The sequence below is a fragment of the Dipodomys merriami genome, unplaced genomic scaffold (genome assembly GCF_024711535.1).
Source record: "Dipodomys merriami isolate MVZ:Mamm:240054 unplaced genomic scaffold, mDipMer1.0.p SCAF_37, whole genome shotgun sequence".
Lineage (NCBI taxonomy): Eukaryota > Metazoa > Chordata > Mammalia > Rodentia > Heteromyidae > Dipodomys > Dipodomys merriami.
In genome coordinates, this window is record NW_027205270.1 from 1,483,586 (window position 1) to 1,503,275 (window position 19,690).

Below are 19,690 nucleotides of genomic sequence, written 5' to 3' on the forward strand. Positions count from 1 at the left end.
GTGGACTCTTAGAATATTTCCATTTTTTAGAATTATAAATACAGTCAGTAGTGATGAACATTATAAGTCTTTTGTAGATTTATTTTTATATTAGATAAAGAACCAAAATGGCTGAGTTATTATGCAAGAGTACGCTCACTTTTAAGAAATTGCTAAACAATTTTCCATAGTAGTTGTATCACTTTCCACTCTTGTTAATAGTGTAGGAGTACTCTGGTTGCTCTCATCACATTAGCTGTTGCTGGTTTCACCTAAAATACCATTCTGGATTCTTTGCCTTGAAAAGCAGTAGTACAAATTAAGCATTGTCCTTTGGTTTATATATAATAAAGTTAAGATTCAAGAGTAAATCAATCACTTCAATCACACAGAGAAATATGGATATATGAAGGATTGTGTGTGCGTGTGGGCGCGTGGGCGCATGCACATATGCAAGCACAAGCATGAATCTAAGAGGAATGCTATGAAGCTATTGTACTTTGATTTCACAGGATGAGGTGCAGTTGATTAGGGCATTAAGAAAGAATGGCAAAAACCTCCCATGTTCCTGGATTGGGAGGATTAACATCGTGAAAATGGCAATAATGCCAAAGGCTATCTACAAATTCAATGCAATACTTGTTAATATCCCAACCTCATTCTTCAATGAAATAGAAGAAGCAACTCCAAAATTCCTATGGAACAATAAAAGACCCCAAAGAGCAAAAATAATCCTTAGCAGAAAGAACAGTGCTGACGAAGTAACAATACCAAACTTCAAACTCTAATACAAAGCCATAGTAATCAAAACAGCTTGGTACTGGCACAAGAACAGACCTGGAATAGAACTGAAGATCCAGAAATGAACCCACAGACCTATACTCACCTAATCTTTGATAAGGGAGCTAAAAAAAATAGAATGGAAGAAAGACAGCCTCTTCAGTAAATGGTGCTGGCAAAATTGATTAAACACCTGTAGAAAACTAAAGCTAAATCCTTATATATCACCCTGCACCAGAATCAACTCCAAATGGATCAAGACCTTGAAGTCAAAGCAGATACCTGAGAAGATTACAGGAAGGAATAGGGGAAATTCTAGGTCTCCTTGGCACAGGCCAAAATTTTCTTAATAAAGACCCAGAAACACAACAAATCAAAGAAAGGTTGGACAAATGGGAGTTGGGACAACTGCAGAGATTCTGCATGGTAAAGGAAATAGCAAGATCAATAGAAAGCCCACAGATGGGTGAAGATCTTCACTAGCCATACAACAGACAAGGGTCACATATCTCAAATATGCCTGGAACTTGAAAAATTAAATCCCCCAACAACCAATCTTCAAAGAAACAACCGCCTGATTAATAAGTGGGCTAAACGACTTAAAGAGAGACTTCTCTAAAGAGGAAATAAGAATGACCAATAGACACATGAAGAAATGCTCAACCTCTCTAGCCATAAAAAAATGCAAAACAAAACAACATTGAGATTCCACCTCACCCCAGTTAGAATGTCTATAATCAAGAAATCTAATAACAGATGCTGGAGGGGATGTGGCCAAAAGGAACCCTACTGCATTGTTGGTGGGAGTGTAAACTTGTTCAACCACTTTGGAAGGCACTATGGAGGTTCCTCAAAAGATTACACATAGAGCTCTCCTATGACCCAGCAATCCCACTTTTAGGCATTTACTCAACTGATCACAAACAAGGGTATACTACAGCTACCAGCACAACTATGTTTATTGCAGCATTATTTACCATAGCTAAGATATGGAACCAACCCAGATGTCCCTCAGTAGATGAACAGATCAAAAAAATGTGATAGATAGATAGACAGACAGATAGATAGATAGACATAGATATAGATATAGATATAGATATCTGAATTCTATGCCTCTATCAGAATGACATTGCCTCATTTGTTAGGAAATGGAAAGACTTGGAAAAAATTATATTAAGTGAAGTAAACCAGGCCCAAAGAAACATGGGTCTCATAGTTTCCCTTATTTGCAATAACTAGTATATGTCTGGGGCAAGCAGAAAAGGTCAAAAGCTGTGTACATGTGACCATATAAGATGATTCTAAGCAAAATGAACCCCAAGATAGAGACACAAGAGGTTTTATCTTTCTTTTTTTTTTAAATTTAATTTAATTTTATTTGTGAACATACTGTACAGAGGAGTTACAATTACATGGGCAGGATAATGCGTACATTTCTTACCAAGCATTGCAGCCTCCTCCTTTGTTTACCCTTCACATCCCTTCCCAGCCTCCCCCCTCTCCCCCCCCGGGTTTTATCTTTCTTGCTGTTGTTTTTAATGTACTTATAATGTACTATGAGATTTTTTTTTGTTTCTTTTGTATGTTCTTCCTACATGGTATAACCCCTATTTTCAATGTATTTGATTCCAGTGTCCTGCATCTTATATATACATTTTTCTAATTTGGGGAGGGGAAGGGAAATAACAAAATGCTGAAATAAGGATACAGGTTGACTCACTGTCAAGATATACAAGACAGTATGTTGAAAACAAGCTTTACAACTTGAGGTGGGGTGGAGTTGGGGAGGTGAGGAGGGAAGGGACAGTAGAGGAAAAACAAAGGAGGGGGTAACAATGCTAGATAGGAAATGTACTAATTTCTTTATTCATGTAACTGTAACCCCCCTGTATGGCAATCTACTTTTAAAAATTCATACTTTGGAACCAGCTCATAGGAAAACAAGTTACATCCAGTTTTGATTGTGTAAACAACAATTAGGAACAGAGGGTCACTAACACAACCTCTGTGAAGCTGGAGGAGATTGCTTTAAAAATGTCACCACACATATCAAGTTCAAAGATTCCTTTTCTCTGTCCCATAGCCAATAATCTAGACAGGATTTCAAACACCCTGAAAGTGTAATGGAAAAGAATCTCATATACAACATAGGCTCCAGCAGATTTCAGCAAGGGGAATGGGGGGAAGTAAAAAAGAGCCATCCAGATCATTTGATAAGAGAACAGAGAAGATCTTGGCAATTTCCTTGTAATAGCTGCAATTCTCTGTAACTTAATCCTTGGGGGGGGATGGTGAGGTGAAGATATTCCCACATGCAAGAGCATATTCCAAGAGCTTTCCTATTGCAGACTGTTCAACAAAACTGAGGTCTTATTTTTCTAGCTGGTGACAATCTATAGAATTATTTTTCCCTAAACCACTGAGTTAGAAACAAAAAAAAAAACAACCTACTAACTTTATCCAGTTTAGAGACTACTCTAATTCTATGTAACTTTGTGTGTGTCTGCTACATGGCATCTGTGATATGAACCCTCTGCTGTCTGTTCTTTGGAGATGAGAAGATGAATAGAGTTTATGTTGACAAGGACTATAAACTAAGCAGCTCCAAACACACTCCCTCAGGCTCCTAGAATACAAAGAAAAAAGTAATCATTCCAAATGACCCCCAACTATTTAGAATTTCATACCATCAAGTCAGATGAACCAAAATTGCTACCACCTGTAAAGATTCAAAGAAATAAAAAAAAAAATCACCAAGAAGAAGAAAAAGAAGGGAAAAAAAGTGGCAGATGTGTTTGAAGGAGGGAGAATAGCAAAATAAGAAAATGCTTGGAGCACCCCCTCTCGGGGAATGTGGGTTCATATCAGAGACTAAGATGTTCTGCCACAATGAGAATAGAGCTATTCACCTTATCTAGTCTTCTTGTACTTAGGAGTTTAAGACAATTTTGCTACAATGTATAGATTTTGTAGGATTGTAGAAGTGAGAGCTGAAAGGAGCTGAGTTAGTCTAGTCACAAAATCAGAAAATTTTAGCTTTGAAAAAGACCTTGGGAATCATTTAATATAATTTGCTATCCAATCTAAAACACCTTTAATAAATGTGGCTCTGTTTTCTGCTCACATGCTTCTAGTTATAGGAAAGGTAGGCTGCTTGAAGTTTTGAGACCTCTAGCTATGGACCATCTTTTATATTGAGGCAATCTGCTTTCCCTAAACTTCCAGTCACCGATCCTACTTAGCAACACAGAAGTAAATATAATTCTCTCTATAAACTTGACTTCCATATATTTGAAGCTAGATATTACGAATCTTCCAGTTTTCTTTACCAAGAAATACCCACAGTCCTTTAAATAAAATTTCCAGACCCCTTATGAGCCCAGTTAGCTTATTCTTCTAAATGTTATTCATCAGCATTCTTCTTAAAATATGCCCTCCCCCATGAAATGCAATGTTTTTGGCTCGGTTTTTAAAATTATATTTTATTATCTTTAAGTCCTTGTACAAAGGAGTTACCATTCAACAAATCAGTTTATGAATACAATGCATCTTACTTAATGTCACCCTTTTCATCAATCTCCCTATCCTTCCTAACCCGACCTCTCTCGCAAGTTTCTTAATTTCATAGGATTTGCACTGAATATTATGACTACCTCCAATTACTATGGATGTAAGAGATGCCAGAAAGGTTAGATTAGTTGCTTACCCTCACACAAGCAGGTAGCTACAGATATAGAAATAGATTTGTTGTTTGCCAGTCTTTATTCTTTCCCTATACCTTCAGGAGATAACTTGCTGGTTAGGAAAATCAGAGTATGTTTCTTCAACATAACAGTGTTTTGGGAGAAAAAAAAGAATGAATGAACAATGAATTTTAGGATCAAGAACTTTGGCATTTTTCCCTTCTTGGGTCTTCACTCTTGCTTACAAAGGGAAGCAAAATGCATTCTTGGGTAACCTCTTGAGCTAAAATTGTATAGAATCTAGTAAGCAGATCAAAGCTTATAGGCAGCTGGTAGTCTTTGTTTAGAAGGTGAGGTTCCCTGAACCTCCTACATGAAATCCTAACACTTAGTCAGGCAACAGAATCCTCTGAGTTCGGTGTACACATACTTAAAAAAAGAAAAAAAGACGAAACGATTAAACATTGGTCTGGGAGTGGGATAAGTTATTAGAAGCTCTGGCTTATAAATAATCTTCCTGTTTAATCAGGAAGATTTTAAATATAAAATGTATGTAGCAAAGTGCACAATGAAGTGACATGCATTACTTCTGCTATTTAAGTTGAAATTAAATTTGAGAACACTGGCAAAATAGCATTCTGGTTGCATACGGATTGAAATTTGGCTTAGATGCTTTCAATGTGTATCTTTCCTGCTTTTTAAAAGTTCTGAATTCATCTCTCCAAAGACATATGGAATTAATTCAATATATACTTACTGAAAATCAGCAAGACAAAGGCATTGAGCATTGAAATTCACCAAGGGGGTAAAAGGAGAACAAGGCTTGCCTTAGAGGAACTAAGTAACTAAAGTTAATATGACAAACATGCAGACAGTAAATAAGGCACACTGATAAAAAAAGAAAATGGATTCACAGAATATAAACAGACCTAGATTTAAGTAAGATGCAATTTAGAATTGGAATGAAGTTACATTTGATAGTGGATTGAAAACTCCATGAGAGCCTCACAACACAGTCTCCAGAAATTCTGTCCTCATCTGCTGATGAAATAAACTTTCCCTATGAAGTTAACTGACTCCTAGAATGATAATTAACTGGATAACCATCTGTCAGGTTAATAACAGGATAGCAGCCAGTGGCAAACCTAAACAACCCATCTCTGGTTAGCACCTTGGCTTCAATGTACCTAAATTTACCATGACTTAAGATGGATTGTTGGGTAAAGGCTGTATGCTCCATGGTCAAAAATGATACTTAATCTTTAATAGTTTGGGACAGGGACAATGCTTTGTTTGGAATAGAATATGGAAAAAGCAACTGAGGGCCGGAGCAAGCCACATTGTCTTTCCCCTCCTGCCACTGGGTAGACTAGTAAATGGAAAACTATTACACTGGACACCAGCCAGTCTTATCCCCAAAGCAATGGATTTTACAAGCCAAATAACAAACAGAAACCAAATCTAGGAATGCTGAATTCACCGAGAAGTCCAAAAGAGAAATATCAATTGTCAATTCTTTCCCAAAAGGGTTGGAAGGAGAGGCTGAATAAAGCAATTCTATAAAATGCAATCCAAAAGCCTTCATTGTTTACTGCATGGTAAATCATAATGGCAGGAGTGGTCTTATCCTGTTACACTGGAAAATGAGCTAGACGAAGATAAAGTCACAGCCACCGCCACTAAATAAAGTAAATAAACACTTCATACATACAGCAGAATGCCCAGACAATGCACAGTCTCGCTGTTCTCAGCCACTCCTGCAAAAGAAAATTCTCTCTTTCAGGTTCTGCTACAGGCATCACAGTAAAGCATTTTGACAGTCAGAATGCTAGGAAGATCCTGAAAGCAGTTTGCTTAGAATACCAGAGTTGGCTGGTGTTTGAATCTAGGCATGAGCTATTTTATTTCTTTTTTCTGAATTAAAGAATGGGCCTATCCCCACATGTATGAGGAAAAGGATAATGTACCAAATAAAGAACAAGTGCCATTTATACTCCACTTTCTTGTTCCTATGGAATGAAAGACTGCTGCTCTGTTTGTTGAATGGGAACACTGTTAGAGTCATAGTACCCAGCATCTCTTATTTCTATACTTTAATTAACACTATGCCTTCACTCTTTTCTTCTACTGTACACATAATCTTACAGTTCCACTTTTTAATTCCACCAAATAAAAATCTTACATATCAAAAAAAGCAATTTTATAAGCAAATAACTCCATTCCTAAGTATACTTTTAGCTTAAAAACTTCTAAAAAAATTCTTCTATGCACAAGACAAGCTTAAGAATGTTCCATGAAGTGCTATTTGTAACAACAATGAAGATGGAAACAATTTCAACATTTCATCAGTAGAACAAAGAATAGCAAAGTGTGGTAAATTGATGCAATGAAAAAGTTTACAACAATAAAAGGAACATATTAGTTCACATTACTTACACGGATAAATCTCACAATCATATTTAAGGAAAAATGCACAGAACGATACATGGTGTGGTACACATACATAAATTGAGAAACCACATAAAACAACAATAAATATTATTCATGGATGGCCTGAAAGTATTTAAAAGCCTGAAAGGATAACAACAAATTCATGGCAAGGATGGACTTAGCCTAGCCTTGGGGGAGTAGGATATTACATATGCTAAATATGTGGATTATTTCTTTTCTTTTTATATTTCCTCTGGCTTCTGACTTTTAGAGATGAAACATATAAAAATGTTAATTTTCAAGTATGGGTGATGACAATGTAGTATTTTTTTTCTTTTTTTGGGGAGGGGGGGTCGGTCGTGAGGCTTGAACTCTGGGTTTGGGCGCTGTCCCTCAGCTCTTCAACTAAAGGCGAGCGCTCTACCGCTTGAGCCACAGCACCACTTCCGGTTTTCTAGTAGTTTATTGGAGATAAGAGTCTCACAGACTTTCCTGCCCGGGCTGGCTTTGAACCACAATACTCAGATCTCAGCCTCCTGAGATCTAGGATTACAGGTGTGAGCCACCAGTGCCCAGCGACAATGTAGTATTTCTTATTTAAATAGGTTTAGCCTAGCACCAGTGGTTCACACCACCCTAGTTACTAAGAAGGGTGAGAACTAGAGGATCTCAATTGAAAACCAGCCTCAGCAGAAAGGTCTGTGAAAGTCTATCTCCAATTAACTAGCAAAAAGCTGGAGGACCAGAGGCATGGCTCAAGTGCCACCCATGAGCAAGAAAGCCAATCAAGAACAGGAGGAATTCTGTCCATTTAAGCCCTAGAACTGACCAAATAAATTAGACCTAATTTATTTGACTGCATTTGTTTTAAAATATGAAGAAATGTGTCTATTGAGTGTAAGGAATTCTAAACATAACTAAAGACAGCATTGTTACCAACAGAAAGTTCTTGCTATCTGAATGAATGTGTACTATTCCAGACATAAGCTACCCATTTAGCTACATTGGCTTTAACCAAGGTCACTGGAGAGAAACAGCATAAACAGTACCTTAGACATCAGAAGTCTAAGTTCAATTTTTTGTATTTTTTTATTGTAAAAATACTGTACAGAGGGGTTACAGTTACATGAGCAAGGTAATGAGTACATTTCCTATCCTATTGTTGCCTCCTCCTTTATATTTTCCCCTACCATCCCTTCCCTCCCACCTCCACAACTGCCCTCTTTCCCGACAGCCAAAGTTGTAAAGTTCATTTTCAACACAGTGTCTTGTACATCTCACTGTTACAATGGGTCAACCTATATCCCTACTTAAGCATTTTGGTTTTTCCCATCCCCTCTCCAATCTAAGTTCAATTTCTTGTCCAGCCACTTAGTGTGACTTTGACTAAGATGCTTAAAGTCTTTGAGTTTCAGTAGAAACAATTTTATCTCACATGGACGTTGGAGAATTACCTGTGATAATGTACAAATATGCTACTTAGTTCTGTCCTGTTCCCGTAACAGTGAGGGGTTTTAAAGTGGTGAACAGGCACAAGATGTGAGGTGGTACCAGGAACAGGAAGCTTCCTGGGTGTTCCAACTTCCTTGCCATCCCTTCATCAGTGTTCTAGTGGAAAAGAACCAAGGGCTGAGTGTTTTAGGCTTCCAGAACTGGAGCTGCTAGAGGCAAGTTCTGGCCACTGCTCCCTCCAGAAGCCTAAGTCCCAGAGATTGGAGCAATTGGGGCTTCCTGTCGGTAGTAGTTAAAAGCCTTGAGTAGACAAAATTCTGAAGTATCAGAAGGTAACTGCAACAACTCTTCATTCTAAGCAGCCTGGAAATATTGTTGTCTCAGGGACTCTACTCTGAAGCAGTGAGCAAGATCTTACACAAAGGCCAACAGGTTGTCCTACACTATTTGCCCATTCCAAGTCTCATCTCCGCTCTGCATAGAACAATGCTTATGTATATTCCTTTCTTCCAAATATCGATAAGTGTTCAGAATGATGAAAATGTGAACTATTCAGACATATTAAACCACTGACTGAAGAACCCTTTAATGGAGTCTAGCAATCCACCTGTCTGCTTCCCTCATCTTCCTCCCCATGCTAACCAGAGATCATTATAATAAGTCTCTGTTGACAATGTGATAGTACTGCTTATCTAAGCTGTTTTATTCCTCATCAATATTTGCTACCAACTACTAAAATTTGATCAAAACTTATCAGTAGCAGGTATCAATTTCCCCTACTTATAAATTGTCATCTTCAGGATGGTCAAACAAATGAAAAAATCTGACATTCCTTTGTATTAAGTTGAAGCACATGGTTTTTCCCACTGATGGTAAGTTGATGAAGCATTTCTAAGTGAAATCTAAATGTTTCTTCTGCTCTCTGAATTTTCTTTACATGTGCTGAATTGTTTGGGAAGAAGAGCAACTCAAACAATGTTGGTTAACAGTTCTCAAGTATAAAACTGCTTAAGCAATACTCTCTCCAGATGTGCCTCTCAGTCCAGAGACATTGCCTATCAGTTTAGCAGTTAGGTGCTTCGATATGTTTCCTATTACGTTCACAAAATGAGGAAACAGATGGTGGGAGGGATTAAGTGACATGCTTGAGGCCAGGAGTAAAGGTTTTAAAATGCTTCCCCTTTGAATTGTTGGGATATGTTCTTTCTGTATACTGGTCTGTGTTCTCTCAAAAGTTTAAATCAAGTAGATGGAGATCAGAGGGAATGTTCTAACTAGTTGGGAGTAGCAGTTAAAATCTCTGCCTCTTGAACATCTTGGCCTGTCACTGAGTACTTAGGTGAATCTGACACATTGTGCCAAGACTCCCAAGGAGGGTGCTTTGAGGGTCAGAGGTGGTTTGTCAGGAGAAGTGGGTGAAGCATGTCTATAAAAGGTAGAAGCAGAGAAAGGAGCAAGTGAAAGAGGGAGAGACAGAGACAGGGACTAATGAAGGGAAGGAGGTAAGAAAAGAAAAAAAAAAAAACAAGGAAGAGAGATGATATTGGAATGTAGCTTGGATACCTATACAGAAAAACCACATTTTCATCTTGATGGGTACTTTTAGGTTTGCACATATCTAACACTGAAAGTGCACCTGCCCTAGTCCCAAAAAGTTGCTCTGCAGAAAAGCCAAGTCCAAACAATACTTTAAAAAAAGAAATGGCTGAAAGTTCCTGGCAATTTCTCTCCTGGTTCATATGCTGCCAAGGTCATGTCGAGGTAAAGCTGAACTCTCCATTTAGCCTTTTTGCTTTTTCCTCCCCCTCACTCCTCCCTCTACCTATGTACACACTGATATGGTTTACAGCCTGTGTTACCTCAATAGCATTATCACCCTGGAGTTTATCAGACATGTGAGCAGGGGAAGCAGGAAAGGAGACTGGATGTGAGTCTGGGTGTGGCAGGGTCCAGCTGCCTTATCAGGAGGTAAAAGTGAATTCACCTGGTAAGCTTCTGGCTGTGAAGTACACTGAGGTGAGCCAAGGTACCAGCAGGTCAGTAGGAGGTCATATTGGATAAGTGCCCAATGTTGGCAGGACTCAGCTCATCAACTCTTCTAATTTGCTAAGATGTATTTCCTGTTGGGTTTCTTCCTCCGTGTTGATTAGGCAAAAGAATCCAGTATCCAGAAGTATTCAAGCTTGCTTGGTGTGTATAGGAAACATCCCTTTCCTGAGTGAAATCCAATTATGGCAATTCATTGAGAAAATTCTTGGGATCACTGGCACAAATACTCAGGATGAAAGGGCTGGGTGTTTAGCAGAGAAACTGTCTGGCAAGAATACCTGGTGCTTTCCTCACCACTGCACTGACCTGTCCCTGAACCTACCAAACATCATCTCACACAGCACTTAACCTTGGCAGGCCTATAAAATGGCAGTCCTCACTATTTATTTCTAAATTGCTTCTGTTACCTGTTTAGAGAGCCCTGGAGAGTAGGACAACTAAGTCTCAGTGACAGGAAGAGAAACACAAGATTAAATTTCAGAAATTGTGCTTCTGGATCTGGGAGATGAGGTTGACTGTCAGGGGGAGCCAGCCTGATGGGTGGCCCTTAATAGGATGTTAATGGCAGTGTTCTTCTATGCTATTTTTCATAGGATTGGCCATTTCTCTTACTGGATAATAACTAAAAATACAAACTAAAAGTATTGAATAATCCCTTATTAAGACTCTAGACAAATGTACAGAACACTGAGGAAAGGAAAAGTGTTCCATTTCTGAAAGGCACACTGGATTTCAGAGAAAGTATAAGATGAGATTAAAGACTGTTCTTGTGGCCACATTCAGTTGTCCTCACATCTATTTAACATCCTTTAAAATCTACATGTAGCCAACCTGAGCTGCAATAATCACTTCCAGCCAGACGAGAAGTGCTTTTCATGTCAAGGTCCCCAGGGTCAAGGTACATTCAAGGTACTAATTCTGATGAAATACACAAAAATAGCAACAATGAAGTTTATGACAATTACTGATACTAATGTGGATACCAGTATAAACACTGTCATATATACACCTTCATATGCGGCTATAGACAATTTAATGTAGGAGTTGAGAATTTGGAATGAAAAGTTAAGAGAAGGCTTTATAGAGAAGGTAAGCAGGAACTGAGAAACAATTTGGGCTAGAACAGATGAAGCTGCCCAGTGTTTAGAGACAGTACAAATTAAGGGACGTTTCTAATTGTATGGAATGTCTGTTACTAGAGAATATCAGACTGATGGAATAAGAAAGGGAAATAAAATTATAGTTGCATAGCTTTTCCAAGCTTTACAGGAGTGTACCAAAATCTACACAGTACCCTTAAGTAGAATTGACAGTTCCTGTCAATTGATCTGATCATGGCAGTACATTGACTGCTGTAGTGTCTAGTCCATTCCTAAACCTGTGTATTTGATTGAGATGAAACAGACTGGGGAAAAGTTCTTCCAAAAAGCCATATATTCTTCTGATCTATTAATAATGTTGGATCTTAATCCCCAACAAAGTGAAATGACAATGACTTAAGCAAAAGCCTGGGTTGCTTGCGGAGGTTTTAACTTCGTGCAGCTTCCTCTTCATTTAAGTGCTTTACAAGAAATAAGAATTGCGATGGGAGGAAGGAATAACCATCTATTGTGCATGTCAAAATACAAATACAAAAGAAAGAAGAGTGTACAACCCAGACTGCTGCACTAGTAAAGGAGGAGCAGGGAAGGCAAAGAGTTGGTGTATATATGTCCTAACCACAACTTCTTTTGAAACAGGAAAATCTCAATGTGACCTAAACACATAAAGCTTAAACTAGGCAGAGATGTGAACAATTAGATCATTCCAATCCAATGAATAGAGTAATTTTACCTGGCAATAAACCTCATTTTGCCCTATTAGTCTTTGTTTACTAGACCAACAGGAGTATTCACCCTAGCCAGACTGTCAAAAGCACACAGTGAAATGAAACAGTTTGTTTAGTCTAACAATAGATGTTCTCAGCCAAAACAAGGAGGGACCCAAAATTTTTGCTTTTATAAAATATGATTTGCCATGGAATGATATTACATAATTAGAGAGATACCTTGATAGAAGTAACAGAATAATAAAGAGTTCCTTAAAAGAATTCAATGTGATGAAGCATGAGATAGATTCAGTGTGACAAAGCCAGTCTTTAACACTGACAAGGTGTCAGAGTGACTCTCATAATACATTGTCTGTTATTCACTGGAGAACTCAAGCACCATTATTCACATTTGTTGATTGCATGGGGCAGTATGCTATACATTTATTTTAAAGTAATATTTTATGAACAAGAGAGTTAAAATTTGGCTGAAATACATTCATTCTACACATAAATGGCCTTCCCACCTCTCATTGTCTAGCAACTTTGCTACTTTAACTGATGTATGGTTTTACCTATCTCATTTTGATTAGTTCCATAAAGTTGTCTAACCCATGTGTTAATGGACCACTTATGAGTTCAAGCAAAATTTCATAGCTGTCAGTTGGTAATTACAATATTTTCCTAAACATGTCAAGGTTATTTGATTTCCAAATTGTAATGATCTTAGGCCACTATCAGACCTGGAAACCTCTTTTCACTTCAGGAATCAATTCACAAAATGTAAAGTCATTTTCCATAGTCATTTTAACAAATGTTATGCCTCACATGGACACGGGTGGTCAAAATTCATTTTTATTTTCTGATTAGTGCTGCTCAATGAATCCTCAACTCTCTTACAATTGACACTAAAAGGGATATAATCTTCTTTCTAAAAGTACAATTGGCCCCGGACATATCCTGATTTCACCTGTTCAGGTCTCTGGGTATTCAATAAAGCAAGTTCAGCCGCTGTGCCAAGAGGCCACACAGAGTTCAAGGTAACACCTCACAGCTATCAGCAGGTTAATTATAATTTCATTTTCAAACACACCGACTGCATGCTTGTTTCAACTCCAAATGACCTTACCTGCTTAATTTTTTTGGGGTCTTCATGGAGTAAATTTCTGTCAGCAAGGCTGAAAGGCCACTCAGAGTTCATGGTAACAATTCATATTTTTAACAGGTTACCCAGACCTAAATCCACACCTTCAAACATTCCAGAGAAGAATGCTATGAAAGAGGTAGAGAGTAGGGGACAGAGAAGAAAAAGGATTGGAAATAGAAGGGTGGCAAAGGGAAAGAGAGACACAACTCCTGGCTTTTGAAGTTTTGAAGGGGTTCATTACCAATGGCCACCTTACTGAGCTGACTCTTAACATGCTGAGTTATGGGGTAGATAGAGTTTTATGGACAGTCTAGATAACTGAGACTAATCCTTTCCTGAAACAAACCTGACTCAAAGCAGCCTCCTGCTATCATCTGAAGTGACTTGATTCTCCATGATAGGTACGTGGGAAAAAAGCTCATTTTCTTCCACTTTTTCAGCAAGTAGGAACAGAAAAGGAAGTTCTCAAAGAGGCTGGCATATTTTCAGTCAAGGGCTCTTTCTCTGATCTATCATTCTAATAGACCTCAGGTAACATCAATGTGAAGAGTCATTTCAGATAGGATTTTACTGCTGCCTGTATTATGTCACATGACAGAGTACTGTGGGAATGTTTTCTAGGACCAACTGACCTATTTTCTCACTTAAACCCCAAACCCCAAACAAGTGGCTCCAAACAATTATGCTTTCTGCCATAATTCACTACTCTCTATATGAAAGTCTCATTCTCTATTGCTTAGAACATACTTAAATTTTGTTTTAATTTTTTCCTACATAATGTACATAACTCATCAGCTCAAAGTATTAAATTGTTCATTTTACAAAGTTAACATAAAGAGCCAGAAAACAAATATAGACCACATTGTGGGGTGAACTGTCCATCAATTCACCTTGAAACAACTTGCTGAGGAAAAGTGTTTGCTGGCTTTTAGATTAATTTTTGTTGGGCTGAGACTGCTTTTTTTTTTTTTTAATTACTGAATTTCACCTGTCAATCCTTTTTGACAAAATAACAATTTCTATAATGCTCACTCATTCCTTCTTCAGAGGATCCTTTTCTTGGCGAACATGTGGGTGTTATAACAACTCTTTCAAAAGTTAACCACACATTATCTCAATAGTACTTTTCAAATCAGGGAGGTAATTTCTGGTTGCTGCAGGACCACAAAGCATTTGAGTGCCCCACACATAAAGTCTGGATGTTTTGTTAGTGTTACATAATCCAGTGATAGGAAGTTTTTAGTTGAAGAGCCATTTTCCTCCTCCAAGTGAATTTTATAAAGAAGCTCAATATATAAAGCACACAATATCAAAGGCAAATTTAGGAAAAGACATTCAGAGATCTACCAATCAGTAGTCCTTCTACCTTACATTCCTCCATTGTATACCCTACTGCATAGAATCACATCCAAAGAAACTCAAAGGAACCACTAACTTTCATGCAGCACAGCCTTAATAAACCCAGTGAAAAATACATGTTGATATTAATCAAAATTTCCTTTGAGCAGCAAATTAATTCTCCAGACTTTGAACTATATGATTTCTCATGCGTGTTAATTTCTTCACTAATTATCATGACTTGCCTAGCATGTGGAATGCCATGGGGGCAGGGGAGAAATCAAACCCAGACAATAACAAAGTCATCTCTTTTAAAGTCAAGAGTTTTCCAGAATAACTACTCATACCAAGTATTTTGTTACTTTAAACTCAAGAAAAACATTATCTGCCTCAGATTCAGAATGGAAATTACTTTCAATGCTGAATTTGTCCTTTTAAGGGGAGAAGGAATGAACTCTCCTCTTCCTTGCTCCTTAGTCACCCAGAAACCTCTAGTCACCACATCAGACACTTCATCACAGAAATACTCCATCTCACTCAACAAGGTGACACCCTCTATGCAGCTCAACTTTCCTTAGTGAGAAATTAAGAATGATAATTGAAATATGCTTCAATAAAACTTTTGACTCTACTTTCCCATTTACAAGTGGCAACAAAATTAAACTGATCGTTTCCTTTTTGTGACACTCAAAAGGAGGTTTGAGTGTCAAACCAAGACAAAGAAATCATTTAAAGTTTGAGATTCATTTTAGAAGATGTGTTCCTTAGGGCTGGGAAGGTGGCTCAGTGGTAGAGCGCTTGCCTTGCATACATGAGGCTCTGGGTTCGATTCCTCAGCACCACATAAGCAAAAAGAAAAAAGTCGGAAGTGGTGTTGTGGCTCAAGTGGTAGAGCACTAGCCTTGAGCTGAAGAGGTGAGAGACAACACCCAGGCCCAGAGTTCAGGCCCCACGACCGGACCCCCCCCCAAAAAAAAAAAACTTGGAAAAAATTATATTAAGTGAAGTAAGCCAGGCCCAAAGAAACATAGGTCCCATGGTTTCCCTTGTTTGCAATATCTAGTATATGCATGAGTCAAGCGGAAAAGGTCAGATAATGTGAGGTCAGGAAAATGAACCCTTAGATATGTATTTTAATTTTTTTTTCTTTCATGCATGTGTTTCTAATGCATTTATAAGATTATCTCTTTGTTGCTTTGTATGTCCTTCCCCTACAGTATAACCCCTGCTTTCACTATATTTGATGTCAGTATAACTTGAGGAGGAGATGGGGAAAAACCAGTTGTTTAAGGATACAGGTGGACCTGTTGCAACAATGAGAAGTACAAGTTGTCATGTCCAAAACGAGCTTTACAACGTCGGTGCGGGGGGGGGGGGGGGAATAGGGGGGAAGGAGAAGGATTGGGATTGGGGGGGAGGAGGGAGGCTGGGAAGGGATGTGAAGGGTAAACAAAAGGAGGAGGCTGCAATGCTTGGTAAGAAATGTACGCATTATCCTGCCCATGTAATTGTAACCCCTCTGTACAGTATGTTCACAAATAAAATAAAATAAAAAAAATAAAATTTTAAAAAAAAGAAGATATGTTCCTTCTCAGGGAACAGCCAACTAAGTATTCATCAGTATTATTTGGAATCCAAATAATGAATCTAAAGTTCTCACTTGAAATCAGAATACTTGTGCCTAAATTTAGGACTCATGGCTGTAGGCTACAGCTTAGAGATCTTGAGTACCTGTTTTCTCATCTCCGTAAATAGAATACTAATTGTCACCTCACAAGATTATCTTTGAGTTTAAAAAGATAAGATTTATAAAATGTCTAATATTAATCCTGATGCATATTTAATTCAGAGAACCCGGTATTTTAAGGGACAAATATTCCTGGCTGAAATTCTGTGCTTCCTACTTGACCTAGCTAAAAATCTACCCTACCCAAATCTTGTTTATATTTGAGGATAGAATGTTGGAAGGCTAGAAATGCCTCTTTGGGTAAGCTGAATCTGGTTAGATCTAACATGGGTGCCAGAATGACCATCAGACAACCTCTAATTTCATTATGATCCTATCTATATGATAAATGACATACACCACCAGTGCCATGGCATTTGACAATTGCCATGACCGAAACTACAGGGAATGCTAAAAGAAGGGATGTCTGAATTCCCATAAAATCTCTATTACTTCCCAGAAAAATAGAATATTTTTCCCCTTAATTAACCTATGTATACCCTTCACTTCTTTTATCTTTGTATCTGTAACTTCTTATTCTAATTTGGGCCCAAAGGCTTATGCTGAAGTCATGAACCCATAGTAATGTTCATAGGTGATTGGATCATGAGGGTGTCTAACTATATAAATGGATTAATCCAATGATAAATTCATAGATGAATGGACTACTAGCAGTTAGGGCCCAGTGAAAGGAAGTGCATTACTAGGAACATGCCTTTGAAGGATAAACTTTGCCTCTGATCCTTTCTTCTCTTTTTGACATCAACAGGTGAACAGCCTCCTTTGCTACATGCTTCTATTGTCATGATGTTCTGCCTTATCTTAGGCCCAAAGCAAGAGAACTAATAGACCATGGACTGAAACTTCTGAAAATTGTTTTCATCAGGTATTTTGTCCCTTCAAAGGAAACTAATACACTTTTTTGGGGGGATCCAGTTGTGGGGCCTGAACTCGGCCTGGGCGCTGTCCCTCAGCTCTTCAGCTCAAGGCTAGCACTCTACCACTTGAGCCACAGCACCACTTCCGGCTATTTTGTTTTTGCTTATGCAGTGCTGAGGAATCGAACCCAGGGCCTCATGCATGCAAGGCAAGAGCTCTACAACTGAGCCACCCTTCCCAGCTCACTAATACACTTCTTTATCCCCAGTATGTCTATAGGTTGATTTTTAAATTTATCTCCCATTTTTCTTATTCTTTTTTTATTATTGTGAAAATACCATACAGAGGGGTTACAATTACATGAACAATGTAATGAGTACTTTTCTTATCAAGCATTGTTGCCTCCTACTTTGTTTCCCCTTCCCATCTCTTGCCATCTCCCACTCACCCTCCCTCACCCCCAGCCAAAGTTGTAAAGTTCCTTTTTAGACATAACGACTTGCACATCTCACTGTTGCAATGGGTCCATCTCTATCCCTATTTAAACGATTTGTTTTTTCCCTTCCCCTCCACAAGTTATACCGTGGGGGAGGGACATAAAAAGCAACAAAGAAATCATCTTATAAATATGTTGGAAACAATCACAAGAAAAAAAAAACATTTGATTATTTATCTTGGGGTTCATTTCAACTAACAACTAATCTGACCTTTTGTGCTTGTCTCAGACATATACTAGTTATTGCAATTAAGGGAAACCATGGGACCTATGTTTCTCTGGGCCTGGCTTACTTCACTTAATATAATTTTTTCCAAGTCTTTCCATTTCCTAACAAATGGGGCAATGTTATTCTTTCTAGTGGAGGCACACACACACACACACACACACACACACACAGACACACACACACACACAGACAGACACACACACACACATCACATCACATTTTCTTGATCCATTCATCTACTAAGGGACATCTGGGTTGGTTCCACATCTTAGCTATGGTAAATAATGCTGCAATAAACATAGTTGTGTTGGTAGCTGTAGTATACCCTTGTTTGTGATCATTTGGGTAAATAACCAAAAGTGGGATTGCTGGGTCATAGGGGAGCTCTATGAGGAGTCTTTTGAGGAACCTCCATACTACTTTCCAAAGTGGTTGAACAAGTTTACACTCCCACCAACAATGCAGTAAGGTTCCCTTCTGTCCACATCCCCTCTAGTATCTGTTGTTATTAGATTTCTTGATTATAGCCATTCTAACTGGGGTGAGGTGGTATCTCAATGTTGTTTTGATTTGCATTTCTTTTATGGCTAGAGAGGTTGAGCATTTCTTCATGTGTCTATTGGCCATCCTTCTTTCCTCTTCAGAGAAGTTTCTCTGTAAGTCTTTAGGCCACTTATTTATTAGGCAGTTGTTTCTTTGAAGATTTGTTGTTGGGGGGTTTAATTTTTTGAGTTCCAGGTATATTTTAGATATGAGACTCTTGTCCATTGTATGGCTAGTGAAGATCTTCTCCCAATCCATGGGCTTTCTATTGATCTTGCTAGCTATGCCCTTTGCCATGCAGAAGCTCTGCAGCTTCATGCAATCCCATTTGTCCAACCTTTCTTTGATTTGTTGTGTTTCTGGGTCTCTATTAAGAAAATTTCAGCCTGTGCCAAGGAGACCTAGGATTTCTCCTATTCGGTCCTGTAATGTTTTCAGGGTGTCTGCTTTGACTCTGAGGTCTTTGATCCATTTGGAGTTGGTTCTGGTGCAGGGTGATATATAAGGATCTAGTTTTAGTTTTTTTTTCAAGTGATTAACCAATTTTGCCAGCACCATTTACTGAAGAGGCTGTCTTTTTTCCATTCTATTTTTTTAAGCTCCCTTATCGAAGATTAGATGGCTATAGGTCTGTGGGTTCATTTCTGGGTTTTCTATTCTATTCCATTGGTCCTGAGGTCTCTTCTTGTGCCAGTACCAAGCTGTTTTGATTACTATGGCTTTGTAGTAGAGTTTGAAATTTGGTATTCATACTTCTCCAGCACTGTGCTTTCTGTTAAGGATTATTTTTGCTATTTGGGGTCTTTTATTTTTCCATATGAATTTTTGGATTGCCTCTTCTATTTCCTTGAAGAATGAGGTTGGAATATTGATAAGTATCGCATTGAATTTGTAGATTGCCTTGGGAAGTATTGTCATTTTCACAATGTTGATCCTTCCAATCCAGGAGCATGGCAGGTTTTGTCACTTTCTAAGTTCTGTTTTGATTTCCTTTTTAAAGTTTTCATCATAGAGGTCCTTCATTTCTTTGGTTAAGTTAATTCCTAGGTATTTTATTTTTTCATGGGGCTATTACAAATGGAGTTGCTTTCCTGACTTCAGCTGTGTTCTTCTCATTGTTGGCATACAGAAAGCCATTGAATTTTGAGGGTT

At 38.2% G+C, this 19,690-nt stretch overlaps 1 protein-coding gene across 3 annotated transcripts in view; it reads right to left on the reverse strand.

Annotated features, from left to right (window-relative positions):
* Exoc6b (exocyst complex component 6B) overlaps positions 1-19,690 on the reverse strand; it is a 522,886-nt gene that overhangs the window by 74,517 nt on the left and 428,679 nt on the right. Inside the window, exon 21 of one of the 3 annotated variants that reach the window (XR_011365308.1) lies at positions 6,154-6,199. The exons of the other annotated variants lie outside the window; for them this stretch is intronic. The gene's annotated coding sequence lies outside the window, so the exon portion shown is untranslated. The remainder of the gene's footprint in view (positions 1-6,153; positions 6,200-19,690) is intronic. 3 annotated transcript variants of the gene reach the window in all.